General features: G+C 32.2%; 1 long non-coding RNA gene across 1 annotated transcript; it reads left to right on the top strand.

The window, feature by feature from the left end:
* Positions 1–9,727: 9,727 nt before the first annotated feature.
* Positions 9,728–12,076, top strand: LOC127703881 (uncharacterized). Its single transcript, XR_007983098.1, has 2 exons — positions 9,728–10,210; positions 11,390–12,076. It is a non-coding gene; the product is annotated as an uncharacterized LOC127703881 (long non-coding RNA).
* The last annotated feature ends 8,985 nt before the right edge of the window (positions 12,077–21,061 follow it).

The raw sequence follows: 21,061 nt of genomic DNA, 5'->3' as shown, positions 1-21,061 counted from the left end.
CACTTATTGCAGACCTGTTTCTGTATTGTTATGAGTTACAATTTATGACTAAAATCAGCAAAGACCAATCGAAACATCATCTGATTCAAAAATTTAATAACTCTTTTAGATATTTAGATGATATATTGGCTCTCAATAATGACGACTTCAGTATGTACACTAAAGAGATTTATCCTGCCGAACTGACCTGAAATAAGCTAATACTAACAATGAACACTGGCCTTTTCTGGATCTTGATATCTTTATCTTTAACGGGAAACTTAATACCAAAATTTATGATAAAAGAGATGATTTTTTCATTTCCTATTGTTAATTATCCATTTTTAGATGGTGACGTTCCCTTGTCGCCATCTTATGGTGTTTATATATCTCAACTTGTTCGATTCGCTCGTGTATGTAACAACGTATTTGATTTAAACGAAAGAAATCTCTGAACAATTATTACACCAGGGTTTTCGATATCACAAACTAGTCAAAACATTTACTAAATTTTACCATCGGTACAAGGACATCATTCGTAAATATCAAACAACAAGTAGACATCATATACGTTCAGGTATTTCACATCCAATATTTTATGGTAATATTCTTTACAAAACACAAAAATGTCGGCATTCACCTCAAAAGCTAACCAAACCTTTAAACAGACTTATTCGGAAGGAATATAGTTACGATACTGTTGTCAAGTCATTAAGGATTGCATATTTTGCTATTAATATTGATTCACTCATAGGGTCTTTGCATCGGAAATAAACACATTTATTCTAAAACCAGTTATTGGCATGATACGGGTTATGCTCTTCTCATATATTTTATGATGGTATGATACTAAACCCCTAACTTGAGGTATTGTACTTGACTTTCATATGATGAAGACATAATCTTTCAATCAGTTTAATTGAGGTTTGGAGCTGGCATGTCAGTAACTGCTAGTAGTCCTTTGTTCATTTATGTATCATTGTCATTTTGCTTAGTTTCTTTTGTTACCTATTCTGACATCGGACTCGGACTTCTTTTTAACTGAGTTTTACTGTGCGTATTGCTATGTGTTTCTTTTTTCTACATTGACTAGAGGTATAGGGGGAGGGTTGAGATCTCAAACTGAAACATGTTTAACCCCGCCGCATTTTTGCGCCTGTCCCAAGTCAGGAGCCTCTGGCCTTTGTTAGTCTTGTATGTTTTTTAATTTTAGTTCATTTATATGTTTTGGAGTTTAGTGTGACGTCCATTTTCACTGAACTAGCACACAATTTTATTTAGGTGCCAGCTGAGGACCACCTCCGGGTGCGGAATTTTCTCGCTGCATTGAAGGCCCATTGGTGGCCTTTGGCTGTTGTCTGCTCTTTGATCGGGTTGTTGTCCCGTTGTCATATTCCCCATTTCCGTTCTCAATTTTAGATAGTTAGGACATAATATGTAGATGTGCATATCCACAGGAAGTTATGATTCAATGTACGTCCCTTTGAACTTAGAATTTTGGCCTAAACATACTACTGCAAAGTTTATCATTGCAACTCCTCTGAAACATCAGAACAGAATTTCATGAAACGTACGTTGTAGATAATATATAAGGACATAATATGTAGATGTGGAAATTTCTATTTTATTAAAAATTATTAATTACTAAGAAAGAAATTTATATTTTTGCTAGAATTTTATTATTTTTCTGTTCCTAACGAAATTATTTATTTAAATGCTACATTCTTTTCGTCATCCTGATTTTGTCATAACATTTCTTATTGGATTATTAGTTGAATTCTACTCACTTTCGTTTACCTGTTAATTTACATACCTTTTTACTTCACTCCAAGATTTGTGTTTGTCCAACACTTAGTTCTTATTATATATTATTAATTTAGGGCCCCGCCGAATGGCGGACGCCCTAAAGTGATCAGTCTGTCCGTCCGTCCGTCCGTCCGTAACAAATTGTGTCCGCTCTATATCTAGAGAACAGTTATGATTTCAAAAATTATACTTGACATGTATATTAACCAACACCAGAGGGTGTGTCATAATGTATGTACAACTTCCTAGGTCAAAGGTCAAGGTCAAAAACTATGAATTTAGCTGACAACCCCATGTCCTATGGTAAAGATCATGTCCGCTCTATATCTTGAGAACCGTAACGTTATGATTTCAAAGTTTATTCCTGACATATATATTAACCAACACCAGAGGGTGTGTCATAATGTATGTACAACTTCCTAAGTCAAAGGTCAAGGTCAAACACTTTGGTTTTAGTTGACAACCCCATGTCCCATGGTAAAGATCGTGTCCGCTCTATATTTTAGGAACCGTCATGATTTCAAAGTTTATACTTGACATGTATATAAACTAACACCAGGGGGAGTGTCATAATTTATGTACAACTTCCTAGGTCAAGGTCAAAAACTTTGGTTTTAGTTGACAACCCCATGTCCCATGGTAAAGATCGTGTCCGCTCTTTATCTTGAGAACCGTTATTATTTCAAAGTTTATACTTGACATGTATATAAACCAACACCAGAGGGTGTGTCATAATTTATGAACAACTTCCTAGGTCAAAGGTCAAGGTCATAAACTTTGGTTTCATTTGACAAACCCATGTCCAATGATAAAGATACAAATTTTTTACCACACATTATTCACAGCGGGGCCCACAGAGATGACTCCCATCTCAATGATATCTAGTTTTTTTTAAATTTTGAGGAGAGTAATCACCATACATTCTGGTGTTTATTTTTATTTGCGTTTTTTCTTATGTGCCGAAAGTCTAATTTGGTAGGCACTGCTGATGACCCGTTGAAATGTCTAAAGAGGTAGGATATTTTTGTAAAACATAATGTATTGCTTGTGAATTTTAATTGGTCTTAAACTATACAATTTGGAGAAAGGAGTTTGCAAATTCTACTTGTTAGAAATACTTCTTCTCCTTTTTGTCCTTTTACGGCCTATGTTTCCATTTGCGATAAATCTATTGTTCCAGACTCAGCCTCAGCTTTTGTTGTTAAAAAGAATGGTGTTTTAAAACCAGTTACTTACAATGTGTTCAATTCTTTTTTGAAAAAATACATTACAAGTATTGGCTTGGATGCAGGTAAATTTTCAACTCATAGTTTTAGAAGGGGTGGTGCCACGTGGGCTTTCAAATGTAGTGTACCATCTGGTTTAATTCAACTTCAAGGTGACTTGAAAAGTTCTGCATATAAGTTTTTTCTCCGTTATGGTTTGAATGAAAAGCTTATTGTGGCAAACAAAATGATGTCTTATTGTTAATTTTTTTCTAATACTTTATTCCTAGGTCAAAGGTCAAGGTCAAAAACTTTGGTTTTAGTTGACAACCCCATGACCCATGGTAACGATCGTGTACGCTCTATATCTTGAGAACCGTTATGATTTCAAAGTTTATACTTGACATGTATATAAACCAACACCAGAGGGTGTGTCATAATTTATGAACAACTTCCTAGGTCAAAGGTCAAGGTCATAAACTTTGGTTTCAGTTGACAAACCCATGTTCAATGATAAAGATACAAATTTTTTACCACACATTATTCACAGCGGGGCCCACAGAGATGGTTCCCATCTCAATGATATCTAGTTTTTTTAAATTTTGAGGAGAGTAATCTCCATACATTCTGGTGTTTATTTTTGTTTGTGTTTTTTCTTATGTGCCGAAAGTCTAATTTGGTAGGCACCGCTGATGACCCGTTGAAATGTCTAAAGAGGTAGGATATTTTTGTAAAACATAATGTATTGCTTGTGAATTTTAATTGGTCTTAAACTATACAATTTGGAGAAAGGAGTTTGCAAATTCTACTTGTTAGAAATACCTCTCCTTTTTGTCCTTTTACGGCCTATGTTTCCATGTGCGATAAATCTATTGTTCCAGACTCAGCCTCAGCTTTTGTTGTTAAAAAGAATGGTGTTTTAAAACAGTTACTTACAATGTGTTCAATTCTTTTTTTAAAAAATGCATTACAAGTATTGGCTTGGATGCAGGTAAATTTTCAACTCATAGTTTTAGAAGGGGTGGTGCCACGTGGGCTTTCAAATATGGTGTACCATCTGATTTAATTCAACTTCAAGGTGACTGAAAAAGTTCTGCATATAAACTTTATCTCCGTTATGGTTTGAATGAAAAGCTTATTGTGGCAAACAAAATGATGTCTTATTGTTAATTGTTTTCTAATACTTTATTCTCGTTTTAGGAGGCAAAGCTTGGTGCAGAAGCACTTTGAAATTAAGTGATTTGTTTTTTAAATACTTTCCTGATTTAAAGAATACAGAGATACAAGCGTTTGGTGGCATAACAAGTGAACGTTTGCTTTGGAAAATTAGACATGGCTATTTTAATATTAATGAATTTTGTAATGTTATAATTCATGTTGGCACTAATGATATTTTGGCAATAACAAGTGATCAATATAGGATTAATATTAATTTAATTATTCAGGAAATTAGGAGTGTAAACGCCTCCTGTAGAATAATTTTATCTTCCATTTTACCTAGACCAGTAGATTTTAAAATGTCTGACCGCCTAGTTCAGGATTTTAATTCACAACTTTTTGATTTTTCTCAAACAGGATATATATGGGTGAAGGTTAGCTATATGTCCGCTTGCAATTCTTTCTATGACAGATTTCATAGACCTATATACTCTTTATTTCACAAAACTGACCTATTGCATTTGAATCATGCTGGAATTCAAAAATTTGTTCAATTTATAGCCAATACTTTGGCTCATTGGAGTTGAGGTAACGCTCTTTACGAGAAAGGCTTCATTCATTTCTGACCCCTTTTATGCAGGGGGAGAGTTTTTGTAGCAGATTTCTCTCATTTAATTTTTCAGAAGGCTGACTTTAGCTTATCTCTAATTTGGTCCTTTTTTGGACGCTAGGGAGGCTTATCTGTTAGCAGATTCTGTTTATATTAAAATTAAGAGTGTACTCTTGGTTCAATTTTCTTTTAACAGTGACTGTTTTTTTGGCTGACCTTCAGTATGGCGGGTTAATTTTATGTATTAACAATTTTTGAATTTCTATATTGGTTATTCTTAAATTTGTTTATTGAATAGTATTGAACTATTGTGTTGTGTGAATCCATTTCATTAGCCTAATAAATGTTTTTATTGTATTTGTTGTTTCATGTTTTTGATAGTAATTTGGACATTTTTATTTTATTAAAAATGATTAATTACTGAGAAAGAAATTTATATTTTTGCTAGAATTTTAATATTTTTCTGTTCCTAAGGAATTTATTTATTTAAATGCTACATTCTTTTCGTCATCCTGATTTTGTCATAACTTTTCTTATTGGATTATTAGTTGAATTCTACTCACTTTCGTTTACCTGTTAAATTACATACCTTTTTACTTCACTCCAAGATTTGTTTTCACACGATAAACACTTAGTTCTTATTATATATTATTTTTGAAATTTGAGTTGAAGCGTCGGTCAACAATTTTTGATAGTTTTGAGAACATTTTTTAAATTTGTTTATTGAATAGTATTGAACTATTGTGGTGTGTGAATCCATTTCATTAGCCTAATAATTGTTTTTATTGTATTGGTTGTTTCATGTTTTTGATGGTAATTTGCATATCCACATGAAATATATATCAGTTGACTTTTGTAGGAGTTATGAGATTTGAACTTAGGAATCTGTTGAGAGTTTGTGCTCACAAAAGTTCTTTATTTCGAGCCTTTTCTAAAAAATGATAAAGATAGCCACAACAAACCGAAAACACAACAATGTCGAAAGAGCAACACTTCAATTGGAAGTATATAAACAACAATGTTGAGAATCGTTTGAAATGTAATATTGCAATCCTTAATGATCAAATTCCGCCACGTTTCGACAACATTCAATGACCATGCTTATATAGATGTTTCTTGATACAAATATGAATGTAAGTTGTTAGAGTGGAGAAATCGGCCATATAAAATTTACCTGAATTTGCGTCCGCCATATTGGGATGATTGTAATTGCAGTTACGATCATCACGTTGACACCAGTGAAGTTTTATACATTAACTTTAAGAACGAAACAAATATAGGAGGGGACCAAACTTTTCAATATCACAACGAACATACAAAAAGTAAATAAAAGATAAATATTTGATGAAAAAATTAAACAATAGACTATTTTCATATTACCGACTTTTGACTCCGGATTATATAATTTGTCAACTGGTTACCTTGGACATCATGGTACTCGGTCAAGTAAGAGCAACCAAAATAAGTAAAATCAAACATATAATCGGTGTAATTTGAGGGGAAAGTTAACCGTTTTCCGATGATTTTGTAGTGAAAAAAAAATGTTAAGCAGGTAATTTTCCCCCAAAATTGTACCGATTGAAAGCTTGGTTTTACTTCTTTAGCTTGCTCTTACCTGACTTGGTACCATGATGTCCAATATAACCAGTCGACAAATTATAAAATCCGGAGTCAAAAGTCGGTAATATGAAAATAGTCTATTGGCAACCGCATTAGAATTTAGAGTTCAGTGGCGGATCCAGAAATTTTCATAAGGGGGGCCCACTGACTGCCTAAGAGGGGGCCCGCTCCAGTCATGCTTCAGTGATTCCCTATATAATCAACCAAATTTTTCCCAAAAAAGGGGTTGCCCGGGTCCCCTGAAAAACCCTCTAAATCCGCCTCTGGAGTTAAACTATGTTGTATATAATCAGCTTTTATATATAATAAACTTTAAGAAAGGTATTACTGGTTTAATTGCAAGCTTTTAAGAAAAGCTATAATATATTTAGTGTCCAATTACAAGCTTTTTAGAATAGCTATAAGTTCTTGACCAATTACAAAATGTTTTTAGAGAAGCTATTAATTACTCATAGACGGATCCATGGGGGAGGGGGGGGGACGGGGGTTGTAGGGAAAAAATGGTTGATTATATAGGGAATCACTGAAGTATGAGCGTATCCGATTAACAAATATCAAGTTGGAATTTTTATTTGACAGAAGATCTCAACATTGTTCCAGAATATCACAACCGATACCAGTCAATCTCAACCTGATATATTTTATAACATATCATATTCGTAAGAAATTTAAAAAAAACTGTTATTATACGTTTATAATTTACGTATTGATGAACTCACTGTCATTTTGTCGTCAAAAACTCACTGAGTTGGCCGCATTTACCTGTGGGAGAAAAGTCATTCCGATGTCATTTTGGATTACATTGGTCTATATAATGAACGAGACAATCTCTCATTTAGTTATCAATGGCATGACATTCTCCTATTTAACAAAATATTTATAGATTGACAATATTAAAATTGATGAAAAGTTGACCTACCCCGTCTATATTTTTGATATTTTGTACCAGAAAAGCTCAACAGGAAGTGCCAGTCTTAACCATTTGTTTGAGATGTGATGGTTTACCAGGCGTGTTAAAGCTACAAAATTTATAATAATCAAATAATTAAATGACGCACTGTCATTTAATCGGTCGTTTTTGATGCAATTAGGTAACTGTTATTTGAATATATTAGTCTTGAGTACTGTTTAACTATCATTTAAGTTCAATCCGATTTAAACTCGTCCATTTCAGAGGAATTAGGCTTCTGCAAGTGCTTTTTGTGTACTAGTGTTTTTGTTACGTTTTTGACGGTTTGTAAGTCAGTAAAAATTCAATGACAATTTAATATTGAAATTAATATCACCTCGCCCTTCGTGCTCGGTGATCTTAACATCCCTTTTTGTTCGGTCTTTTAATATCAATAGTCACTTATCATTGAACTTTTACTATTACTTATTGATGGGGAAAGAGAATGGATTGGTTTATTTGGGCTTTTTAAACAAGATGTTTATCGGTAGCTGTGTTTTGACGGTTTTCTAATATTTTTCTTTTAATAAAGAAATCCAATAATTTGATAATGTCGAAAAGACCTCATTGAAACAATACTTTAAAGGCTATTTACAAATGATTTTTTTCCAGCAACATTAGTGTACCGATTTTCAAATCTCGTCAATCGATTAGGAAGAGGCAACAACCAGAAACTGAGGGAATCGTACGAACTCCAGAAGGAGTAAGACCGGGTGAGTCGACAGGGAAGACGTTTCCTGCTATGCATGTATCAACAGCCATAAGAATTCACACTCAGTTAAAATGTCACAATCGGTAAAATTACATTAAAATATTTGATTACAGATTAGCGCGTGTGTTGATGATGTATTGTCTTTCTTTTAGGCAATATCAGACGAGACTATTAAACTGTTTGCAATGAAATGCTGTGATTTCCTTGTCAAATATAATCCGACTATTTTACATTTTAAAAAAACAAATTCTCTTATTTCACTCCTCTGGCGTCTCACATCAATGGGTGTTGCAAAGAAGTTGTCAGCAAATATGAAGTGCGCCCTCATTTAAAAAAAGGTTTATTACCTTCTACGCACGTTCGTGTATTGATGTGACGAGTATTGAAGACGAAACGCGGGTCTGGCTTAAAATTTATTTTTAAGCCTGGTATCTACGGTAAGTATATTAACAACCACTGAATCGATGTCACTGCTGATGGAGGTTTTCTCCTCGAGGGAATCACAAGTCCAAAAATCAAAACTTTGTTGAAATGGTAATAATTATAAATTAAGTGTAAACAGACATTTTCGAAATTCTAAGGATTTTTTACCCCATGAATAGATTATCTTCGCTGTATTTTGGCAAAATCTTTCGAAGTGATGTGTTCTCAATGCTCTTCAACTTCGTACTTTTTTTGGCTTTTTTTTAACATTTTTGATTCTAGAATGACTTTTGTAGACGAAACGCGCGTCTGGCGTAAAAAGTTTTTAAGCCCGATATTTATGATGAGTTTATTTGTTAGTTCATAAATATAAAGTCATTAATTGGTAACTAAATTTTACATATATTCTAACTGAACATCTTCAAATGAATTGTAGGGTTACATAAAAATTAAAAGCTGTTTAATCTTTAAGTCAACCAAGAGCCAAGGGTGCAATATAATAATCGAATTATTTGGTGTATAATAATTTTGATTTTGAAATGTTATTTTCATACGCAGAATATTACATTTTTTCTAACGCGCAAGTAATGATGATGTTCTATCTAAGGCAGTCTTTGTCTTCCAGATCTTTACTGTAATAAGCCTGGAAATAAAAATATCATTTTAACGACATACTTCAACAAAAAAACATTGAGTATAATAAAAATTAAGATTAAAGTTTAAATTTAAAATGGCAGAAAATAAAACAAGAGCAAATAGAGCAATTAGAATGTATACTAAATATCAGTGGTTATCGTTGGTTGCTTATAATCTGTCATATCTGTTTTTCAAGTATTGTTTTGTGATAAACCAGGCCGATAAATTTTTCTCGTATGAATTGCTTCAAATTATGTCATATTAGGGGCCTTTATAGCAGAATTTACGATAAGGGTTTCGCTCATTGTTCAAGACCGTTCGATGACATAAAATTGTGTAAATGCACGCCGGTTGGAATCTGTTAAATAGTTGTATCATTGGCAATCATAGCATCATGAATTTTGTATACTTATCGTTTGCGTCCATATTTGAATGAGAGTAGTCATTTTTATTGAAAATGTCGCAAGGAATCCTATTAAAAGTATCGCAGGCTACCATACTTATGTATAGTTTACTCAAAATGTGGTACATTGAAGCAATGGATCTCTCACATAATTTGTATTTTTTTTTTTTGTTCAATTCAACCTAATTGAGGATAATTAATGTATCATTTTACCTACGTTTGGTATTATTTGCATTATTTTTTTCATAATTTCTTATTTGAGATTTGTATTAAACAATCTATTTTAGATGATAATGAAGGCCATGTTGGAGGCAGTATGGGTTATCACCTGTAATGCTCTAATGGATGGAATATGTATCATTTCCTTAATTTTGAAAAATTAATTCATGAAAGATTTTTTTTCAAATTTTAGAATTGATTTTTACACCTCTGTGCTTATTATTGTAGAAGCAGACATAATTTTCACAGAATAGAGTATAATTGGCAAAAATATAAAGAATAGAGAAAAATGGACGAAAAAATAAAGAATAGAGAATAATGAGTTGCTAAAATATAATGGACAGAGAATATAACGGGCTAAAAAAATAAAGAATACAGAAATGAAGGACCCCCATCCAGACCCTCTCATATTGGCAAAGTTGATGAGGAGATTTATGAAATGTTATACCACGAAGACAAACCGATGAGAAAAGTTCAAGCAGAAGCTTTGGTGAGCTGAAATGGGTTAATAAGAAATCATTTTATAACACTTTAAGCAATACAAGCATAATTTTCTATATTGTAATATCTTTACAATTCCTTTGGTTAAATGTGTAATTAAAGAAGTGACATCAACAAACAGTCCGATATGTTCAAATTACAAAAGTTTAGATAAAACTGTTTCATAGAAAAAATGATGTAGAAGTATATTGAAATGGCAAAGATATAGGATGGTTTGGGGTTTGGATTGCCTGATTTTTCTTTTTTTTTCTCGTAAAAGTGGGAGGGGGAATTGTAATATAGATGATGATCAAGTATAGTTGTAGATTCAAATTAATGTTGAGATAACACATTTAAAGTTGTATCTTATTAAAGATGATACAATCCGATTACCCGTAAACACAATTTATTAGGTTTTTTTACGGTTCGAACTACACTCTAAGCTAAATCGACAACAAGTTGATGTGTTTTCTATGACAAGAAACTTACTCTTTTCGCAGATAAATCGACGAAGGAAACTGCAGTTGTTATCATTCCATTGTAATTGTAGATAGTTGAATTCAAGGCAATGTTCAATACTCCCCCAATTGTTTGGTTGATTGGACTCCCAGTCAAAAAATGTGATCTCGGTCTCACTACTTGACCAAATCCAAAGACCCTCATTTTGTATGTCTGTTCCGCCTATTCAGAATTCTATAATAATTATATACAATAGTTTTTGACAAAATAATTCTCTGAATACTGTGGTTTCATTTATTTTGCTTGGGTATCAATTTTCGTGGATTGAGGAACACTTGCATTTTCGTGGATATTTGATTTCGTAGTTTTGCCAATCTCTGCATACAAAGCCTAATTAACATTTGTAATTCGTTGAACATTTTAATTCGTGGTTCACCTGTAACCCACGAGACTCACGAAAATTGGTATCCAACGAATAATAATGAATCCACAGTATGTTACAATTTTGAAGACAATTTATACAATATCAGTTCAAATACCTTTAGTTACGAAAATGATTGTGAAAACTTCTCGTTATCACTTGATCAAAATGGTGTAAGAAGGGAAAGAATCACATTAGTTTTAGTACTACAATTACTCCGTAGGTTTTGACAAACCGTGTAGAAAAACGTGTCATTTAGCTTTCAAGAGAGTCTATCGATGCAATAAATAGATTTTATAATATTTGTAGAACTATCAAATTGGAATATGTTAGTATACTGCATGAATTAGACCAGCTACTTAACCCTAACATGAGTATAACAGGCTGTCCGAGTCAACAGATAGCTGGTATTGTCGCGAATGTATACTTCCTAATTTTACAGATTCGTATTTTGAATTTGAATCTGAATTTTGCTCAGATGAACAATCAAACACACACTTAGAAGAAGCTACTTCCGGTGTACACAAAAAACACGTTTCAGCAACTGAGGGATTCTAGACGTAATCACCACAAGAACTTTATAGCTGCTTTCTTAAATATAAATAGCCTGAGGTAAAAACTTAATGAAATACAAGACCTATTACATGACAAAATCGTAGATCTGATATTTATAGCCGAGACGAAACTTGATGAGACTTTCAATGATAGTTTATTTATGGTTGAAGGCTACAAACTCTTTAGACGTGACCGAACCGAAGTCTGGAGGAGGTATGCTTGCCCTTATAAGTAGTGACATCCCGTCAAGTAGACAGCAACAAATTGAGTCCAAAGACCTTGAAAACATTTCCATTGAGGTCCACATCAACGACAGAAAATGGCTAATAATGGGAATGTATAAACCACCATCAGTGACTGATTTTTTAATGATACATTTTCAAAAAACTTAGATCAGTGTCTAGTAAAATATGAAAATTATATGATTTTTGGTGACCTTAATTTTGATTTATTACATGAAACTTAAAGTAAATCAATTAATGATATATGTGAGATTTTTTATATGTCCCAGCTTGTAGATAAACCAACATGCTTTATGAAAAATTGTAAACCATCACTGGTAGATAATATACTTAAAAATAAAAAATCACTTTGTTTCAATACGCATAATATCCCTAGTGGTATAAGCGATTGTCATAACCTTATATCTACTACCATAAAGGGAAATTTACCAGGTGAGCTGAGAAAAAATGTATCTTATAGAAGGTATAGAAATTTTGATCTTGAGTTATTCAACAATGATATTAGTAAAATTAACATCCCAAGTGTGCCAAGTATCTCGAGTACTAAAACACATGAACAACAAATAAATGAGGCATACATGAGTTATGAACAACAGGTAACTGACATCCTAAACTCACATGCACCCATTAAGACAAGAACACACAGAAAGAAACCACTGCCATGCATGAACAGTGAATTAAGAAAATCTATTTATCGCAAACATATGCTCTATACAAATTATACAAAACAACGAAACAGTAAGACCTGGGAAAAATACCATAAACAAAGAAATTCGGTAAACAAACTTAAGAAAGACTCTTACTTATTTATTAGAGAGCTAGATGTGCAGGCGGATCAAAATCATGTGATTTTTGGAAATGTATAAAACCCTTCCAAGAAATTTAAAAATGGAGACCAAACCATAGTACTTGCAGAAGGTAACAACATACTAAATGACACAAAACAGGTAGCAGATACTTTTAACACCTTTTTCTCTACAGTAGCAGACTCTATTGGAAATGACATCACATATAAAATAGAGAATCATCCAAGTATTCAAGAAATTGAAAAGAACCGAGACCAAAAAGTAAATTTTGAATTTGAAAAAAATAACACCTGACAAAATTGACAAGATCATGAACAAAATAAACATTAAAAAGGCTACAGGAGCTGATGGAATTCCAGCTAAGGTTGTAAAGCTAAGTAAGTCTGTCATGGGGCCTCAAATAACAACACTTATAAATACAACAATTGAGTATGGGATATTCCCTGACAGACTTAAAGAAGCACAGGTCACTCCAGTATTCAAGAAAAATGATGCGCTTCAAAAATCCAATTATAGACCTGTAAGTTTATTATCTTTAATATCTAAAATATACGAAAAAGTACTAGAGATCCAACTGGCTGATTTTTTTGATAATATTTTTAACCTATATCTAGGTGCATTTCGTAAGGGACATGATTGCCTCCACATGAAATTTTAATTGATAAATTGCTCTCATATGGTATTAAGCCACATTCAGTCTATTTACTAAAATCATATTTAACTGGTAGAAAACAGCGAATTAAAATTGGAAGCATTCTTAGCAGTTGGGCTGGCATTCATAAAAGGGTACCGCAAGTCTCTATATTAGGCCCTATCCTTTTCAATGTATTTTTAAATGATATTTTTTATTTTATAAAATATGGCTCGCTGTATAATTATGCAGACGACAATACTTTGTCTTTTTCAAGTCCTGATTATGACAATCTCATATGAACCCTAAAACTGGAGCCAAATGAGCTGATAGAATGGTTTAGAATAAATAAAATGCAAGCCAATCCTGACAAGTTTCAAGTGATTGTAGCTGGAAAGAAACCTTTTGACATGAACCCAACAGTTGAAGTTCAAAATTCAAAAAATAGTTAAATTGTTGGGTATAGAAATTGACTATCAACTAAAATTTGACATCCATATTGGAAATATCTGTAGAAAGGCAGCTAAGCATCTCAGTGTTTTAAAACGCTAAGGACCATATCTTTCTTGGCTAAATAAAATTACTATATTTCATCCATTTATTTTTAGCAACTTTAATGTCTGCCCTTTGGCATGGCACTTTTGCTCGGAAACTAACACTAAAAAACTAGAGAAAGTGCAAAAACGAGCACTTCGTTTTGTCTATGACGATTACACCTGGTCATATTTGGATTATTACAGAGAGCTGAGCTGTCTTCTCTACAGATCCGTCGTATCAGGACTATGGCATTGGAAACTTTCAAAATTCTTAACATTTTAGCTCCCTCTTGTCTCAATAATCTTGTAAATAAAAAAAAAAAAAAACTAATTATTCTGTCAGGTATAGTAACATTTTGGATATTTCAAGGGTAAGAACTTCTTCTTTTGGCAAACACTCTTTTCGTTTTGCAGCTCCTACATTATGGAATAGCTTGCCTGACCATTTCAGGACTGAAAATAACTTCTCCCAGTTTAAAAGCTTAATTCAGACCTGGAATGGATCAGAATGTAGATGTAGTGCATGCAAGTAGTATTTTTTTTAATTTGTTCACATAGCTTTTAAATTTTCATTTACTTTTTAGTTGCTTATAGTGCTTAATGATTTTGATTGCTTTGCAAGGCTATTCTATTCATTTTATGTGTGCTTATATGTTCTGCTTATATATGTATGCTTTGATTGCCTTGCATGTATATCATATTTATTTTATGTCTGTATATGTATGTATATTTGTTTTTATGTTATGTGTTTGTTTTATATATTCGGTGAAAAGCTCTCAAGAGCTTATGTTTGTATGTTTAAACCATGCCGAATCAAAATAAAGTTTTCTTGGTCTTAGTCTTAGTCTTAGTCTTAACGAATCTAGGTGTAAAATAATGTTTTATTTTCTCGATGAAGAAAATCCGTTTCTGATTTTGAAAAATTTAAGGTTGCACTGCTTTCTTTTGGTGATCGAAATGTGCTAAAAAAAAATTAAAAAATCACTCTCTACTATATGAATATTATTACACATGTTACAGTAGGTTTATGTCTATATGAAAGGGATTTTTAAAAATAAAAACAAAACGTTCGTCTGAACAAAATGCTTGATGTACAATTCGTTTTTGTATATTGTTGTCTTCAAATTCAATTTCCCCTTGAAATAAAGAAAAAAAACACTGTCTATTTTCATTAAATTGGTGGTTTAATTGACTTTCAAAAACATTTTATCAGTTTCACAAAAGTTAATAAAACTAAAAAAATTACCTCATCAAAGTATTATTATATAACATTTTAAGATTTCAATTGCTTTAAAATTTGAAATAAAATGTAATACGAGTATAACAATGCATGAACATACTTAATCCAGCAGCTTTGGTCTTCAAATAGTCATTTTCCCAACTTGATTTAACTTCTGCAAGCATGCTTCCGTACTGTTTGCAAGTTACCTATAATTATTACAGATATCAGGTCACCTGGTTATATGATTATTGATTTTCCCTTTCCTGTCTGAAATGTTCACGTTATAACCTATATTGATGAAAATGGAAAATCTCAAGAATGAATACAACAGTAAAGTTAAATTTACAATACAATTTTGCGATGAAGTCGAAACTTTACTTAAAAATCTCGACTTAAACTCTAAATTGTTGCTATAACTTAAAATGCTTGACCTACAGAATCTCATTATTTCGACTTTTAAATTTTTCAATGTTCGACTTTAAAACACTTTAAATTTTGACTTTTATAAATATCAATGTTTTGCATTTTTATAAATTCCAAATTTAACTTTAGACTTTCAAAATATCGAAATACCGCCTTTTTTTCAGAAATAGTATTCAAACACATAAATTCAAAAGAAGGTGGGGTGCAAATCAGTAAAATACCATTACAACATTTTGGTTATTGATATAGAGGAATTTTTCTTTTTTAACTTATAATACGGATTGGCATTTTAGACATTGGATAACTATCGCTTAATAAATTTTATGATGCATTTTGAACAATTTCATTATTTCTGCATAGATCAGGATGTTGGTTTCCTCATTTGAATTGTCTCACATTTTGTCAAGAGTGCCTTTTATATTTAACTAAATGGTATTTGTAATGCCATTTGTTGAAAAATGCGCGGTGACATATAGTAGCTTACATTTGATAAAATGGGCGACCTACATTTGCGCGAATTTGAAAATGACAAGCATTACGTTTGCGCGAAGAAATGATATTACGTTTGCGCGAATTTACCCGTAATATACCTGAGCTTTTACCTGTAATTTAATTCTGAGAATAACCTGAATTTTACGTTTTTTCTTATCTCACTGGTTGTTGTCTCTCATATTTGTTTTTCGTTTATTGTTTTGAACATAGTATGCAATGAAACAACATCTTCATACTTCTTGTATTTATATATATATATATATCCGATAACTCTTTTTTCGTTTGTATAAACATTAAAAAGCACTACATTTATGTAAAAGATTTTTATTTTTTAAATGAATTACAGTGAATATCACTGCTGGTGGAAATTTTACTCACTGGTTACGTAATTTTCTACAAAGTAGTCGGTAAATTTGTTGCAGTTATCATTAACAGGAGCATCTGACATTGTATCGTCAGAAAAAAAAACGGAAATTAATTTAAATTCAATTTGTTTAATTTCGGAAATTACAATTTAGTTTATAAAAAGGCAAGAATTTATTTTTCATATTTTTTTAATTAATCCGCGCAAACGTAGTGATTTTTCAACAGGTAAGGTTCGCGCAAACGTAGTGCGTTTTGTCTAGCAAACGTGGATTTTTTTTCACGCAAACGTAGAACGAATTCGCGCAAACGTTATGCGCCGGATTAAATGTATGCCCTTTAGTCTCGAACATGTCGAATGGAGTCATGTTATTGGCAGTCATACCATATTTCCTTGTATTTAAATGTATATAGTATCGAATTTAGGAAAATCATCCCGAAGTTTTAAAAGTCATGTACTTTTAAAGAGTCATTAGCTACGAGATATAAAAAAAATAATTAAAATATGATATTTTTTTTTTTCAATCATTAATGAAAGTGAAATACTGGAATAATAATTCAAATTTAGCATGCAGTCAGTTTGCTTTAATGATTCAAAATAAACTAATACACATTGCTGATGAGTTTTTCACTGGCAAATGAATGAATCGACCTCATTGAATCTGTATGCATGTGACCTTCAATTTAACCCCGTAGCTACAGATGGTTTACTCATAAACAAGACATGTTCAGTTGTTACAACATAGAAAGAGAAGCAAAGGTTGACTGACTCGATCCACAAAAATTTTCTTATACAGTTAAACATGATTCTAAACATTTTTTAAACTATAATATGAAATCAAACTGACCTAGAAAAATCTAATTGCACGTGTGCGCTATCTACATGATCTATTTATATCTATATTTGTGTTTGTATCGGGTTATATGACCGTCTGCAGTCTTCAGAGGTAAACTCGATGGTTAATAAAGATGCGTGTAGACTAAAAAATCACACGACATGCTGATGCCTATTATCGAGTACATGCATCACAAATCGTTATTTTAGACTTTTTATAGTTTAGGTACACGTTTTAATATGTTATAAATCAAATATGAAAATTTTAGTCAAATCGGTGAACATGAATTTGACAGCTAATTACCCTTTAAGAATATGAAATATGGAGAAAAGAACACTTTGTTTTTGCAGAGCATACAATTACAAACGATGTAAGCAAATAACTAATTCGTATGACAATCTGGATTAGCAGTAAATCAACAATTAGTTGTTCTGTTGGCGATTTAATTAGTAAATGTCTTGTTTCAATTAAAATCTATTTATAGGTTAGATAATACTTGGTCATGTTTTATGAATATTTAAAGCCCAAGGCGTAGCCGAAAGTATTGTCTGACCAATTTAGAACATATTCACACCTCACTTCAAATGTTAATATATTAAGTAAACTGGATGTAAATCATTCAACGGTCATTTCAACAGACAGAATGAAAGAGCAATGAGATAGTTTTGTGATTACAAAATAGGATAAATTATTCAAACATGGATTTCTTCTGCTTAATGTACAATTTATTCTTATATATCTAAAATTCCTTCATTTTAAAAAGCACAAAATGTTATATAAATCAGCTTTTCTAAAATTGTATAATTTTTAATAAGGATAAAACTTCATCAATAAATTTTAATTTACAATCATTTCAACATCAGATGCTCTTTGTATTGATGAATGTATTGGTTGGATTTTTTTTGTTTTCTTTTAAGTTCCTTAAATTTTCAAATCAACAGTCATTGTTTCTTAAAACATTAAGTTTGAGGTCTGGTATAAAAATTTAATTAAATATTATAATTTTTATGTGTTTTACCAACACTTTTGCCCCCTTTTCATTTCGGGGGGGGGGGGGGGGGGGGGGGGGGGTTCTATATATGTACCATTAAATAACATTTACAATGTTGAAATCTCTACTTAAAATGCTTTAATAGTTCTATTCTACTGATTTCATTTATAATACCGGTTAATTAGCCTAAGAACAGTACTCATGATTTTTTTTTCCTTTGCTCTTTTCCCTTGGACATTGCCTTGGGAGGTTGTACACTTCTTTAGTGAAATTTTAAAGAGTTCACTTTCATAATTAATCTACAATGAAAAGTCATTTATGTGTAGCATTTTATAGTGCAAGGAAAGCCATGTACTATAAAAAATAGAAAGGAAAATACTGATTTTCCATTTGACGAGAATGGGTAAGTATGCTCTAAAGGTACATGTAGTCTCTACAACGTATTTGATTTTAACGAAAGAAATCACTGTATTACTGAAAAATTATTGCACCAGGGTTTTCGATATCACAAACTAGTCAAAACATTTACTAAATTTTATCAACGGTACAAGGACATCATTCGTAAATATAAATCAACATGCAGACATCTTATTTCACATCCAATCTTTTGTGGTAATATTCTTTACAAAACACAAAAATGTCGGCATTCACCTCAAAAGCTAACCAAACCTTTAAACAGCATTATTCAGAAGGGATATAGTTACGCTACTGCTGTCAGGTCATTAAGGATGGCATATTTTGGTATTAATATTGATTCACTCATAGGGTCTTTGCATCGGAAATAAACACATTTATTCTAAAACCAGTTGTTGGCATTATACGGGTTATGTTCTTCTTATATATTTTATGATGATATGATACTAAACCCCTAACGTGAGGGATTGTGCTTGATTTTCATATGATGAAGACTTTTCAATCAGTTTAACTGAGGTCTGGAGCTGGCATGTCAGTAACTGCTAGTAGTCCTTTGTTAATTTATGTATCATTTTCATTTGGCTTAGTTTCTTTTGTTACCTATTCTGAAATCGGACTCGGACTTCTTTTAAACTGAGTTTTACTGTGCGTATGGCTGTGTGTTTCTTTATTCTTCATTGGCTAGAGGTATAGGGGCGGGTTGAGATCTCACAAAACATGTTTAACCCCACCGCATTTTTGCGCCTGTCCTAAGTCAGGAACCTCCGGCCTTTGTTAGTCTTGTATGTTTTTAAATTTTAGTTCGTTTATATGTTATGGAGTTTAGTATGACGTCCATTTTCACTGAACTAGTACACATTTTTATTTAGGGGCCAGCTGAGGCCCACCTCCGGGTGCGGGACTTTCTCGCTGCGTTGAAGACCCATTGGTGGCCTTCGGCTGTTATCTGCTCTTTGGTCGGGTTGTTGTCTCTTTGACATATTCCCAATTTCTATTCTCAATTTTATCTAGTAAAATACAAAGAATAGTTTATTATTCGTGAAAGTACTCACTAATCTTGACATATTAAGTTTTGGAATTTGCTATTTCCCAAATTGAAACAAATTCATATAGTAATGTTCATCAAATGTAAACTTAGTTTTTTTTTCTTTTTATGTATTCATAATTAAAAATACTCATGAAAATTGAGTATAACCTACCCCAGCATCGGTCCAGTTTCTTGTTTCTTCACTGAAGTAATAGCAGTTGTTTTCGTACTTATGCCATCCGTTCTGGCATGAAATTGAAACTGAAAATTAACTACAGAATATAATCGAATTATTTTATATTCCGGCGTAAATTTGATTTGGCTCAATTTTTTGAAATTTCTGTTCCAATGCTCTTCAATTTCGAAAGGAAACGAAATCGGAAAAAAAAATTCAATCAGTTATACCAAGAGCTTTCATTTTCTAAAATAATCAAATATTTAAAATGAATATTTGGAATTTCACAAAAGAGTTATGATAGTATTGTATCTATGTCAAATTCACTACAAGGCTTGTACATCTAAGTAATAATAAGTTTAAGCTACAATGCTTTAGAACAATATACCATTTGTAAGAAGTATAGCTATTCATTGTCCTACAATATGTACAATTTAAAAACAAAATGCATATAGATGGATATAGTTACGATGCTGTTGTCAGGTCATTGAAGATGGCATATTTTGGTATTAATATTGATTCACTCATAGGGTCTTTGCATCGGAAAAAACACATTTGTTCTAAAACCAGTTGTTGGCATGATACGGGTTATGATCTTCTGATATATTTTATGATGGTATGATACTAAACCCCTAACGTGAGGGAGTGTGCTTGATTTCATATGATGAAGACATGATAATCTTTCAATCAGTTTAATTGAAGTCTGGAGCTGGCATGTCAGTAACTGTTAGTAGTCCTTTGTTAATTTATGTACCATTGTCATTTTGCTTAGTTTCTTTTGTTACCTATTCTGACATCGGACTCGGACTTCTTTTAAAATGAGTTTTACTGTGCGTATTGCTGTGTGTTTGTTTATTCTACGTTGGCTAGAGGTATAGGGGAGGGTTAAGATCTCACAAAACATGTTTAACCCCGACGCTTTTTGCGCCTGTCCCAAGTCAGGAGCCTCTGGCCTTTGTGAGTCTTGTATGTTTTTTTAATATGTTTTGGAGTTTAGTATGACGTCCATTTTTACTGAACTAGTACACATTTTTATTTAGCAGCCAGCTGAAGCCTACCTCCGGGTGCGGGATTTTCTCGCTGTGTTGAAGACTCATTGGTGGCCTTCGGCTTTTTTCTGCTCTTTGGTCGGGTTGTTGTCTCTTTGACATATTTCCCATTTCCATTCTCAATTTTATGTGTGTCCGCTTGCTGATAATGTGTGTTGATTAAAAACATGTAAAATATGTTTTTATTTGTTAAAAGCTTTGTTTAAAATATTTTTATTG

Source organism: Mytilus californianus, unplaced genomic scaffold (genome assembly GCF_021869535.1).
Source record: "Mytilus californianus isolate M0D057914Y unplaced genomic scaffold, xbMytCali1.0.p SCAF_53, whole genome shotgun sequence".
Taxonomy (NCBI): domain Eukaryota; kingdom Metazoa; phylum Mollusca; class Bivalvia; order Mytilida; family Mytilidae; genus Mytilus; species Mytilus californianus.
This window is presented reverse-complemented; position numbering and strand designations above follow the sequence as displayed.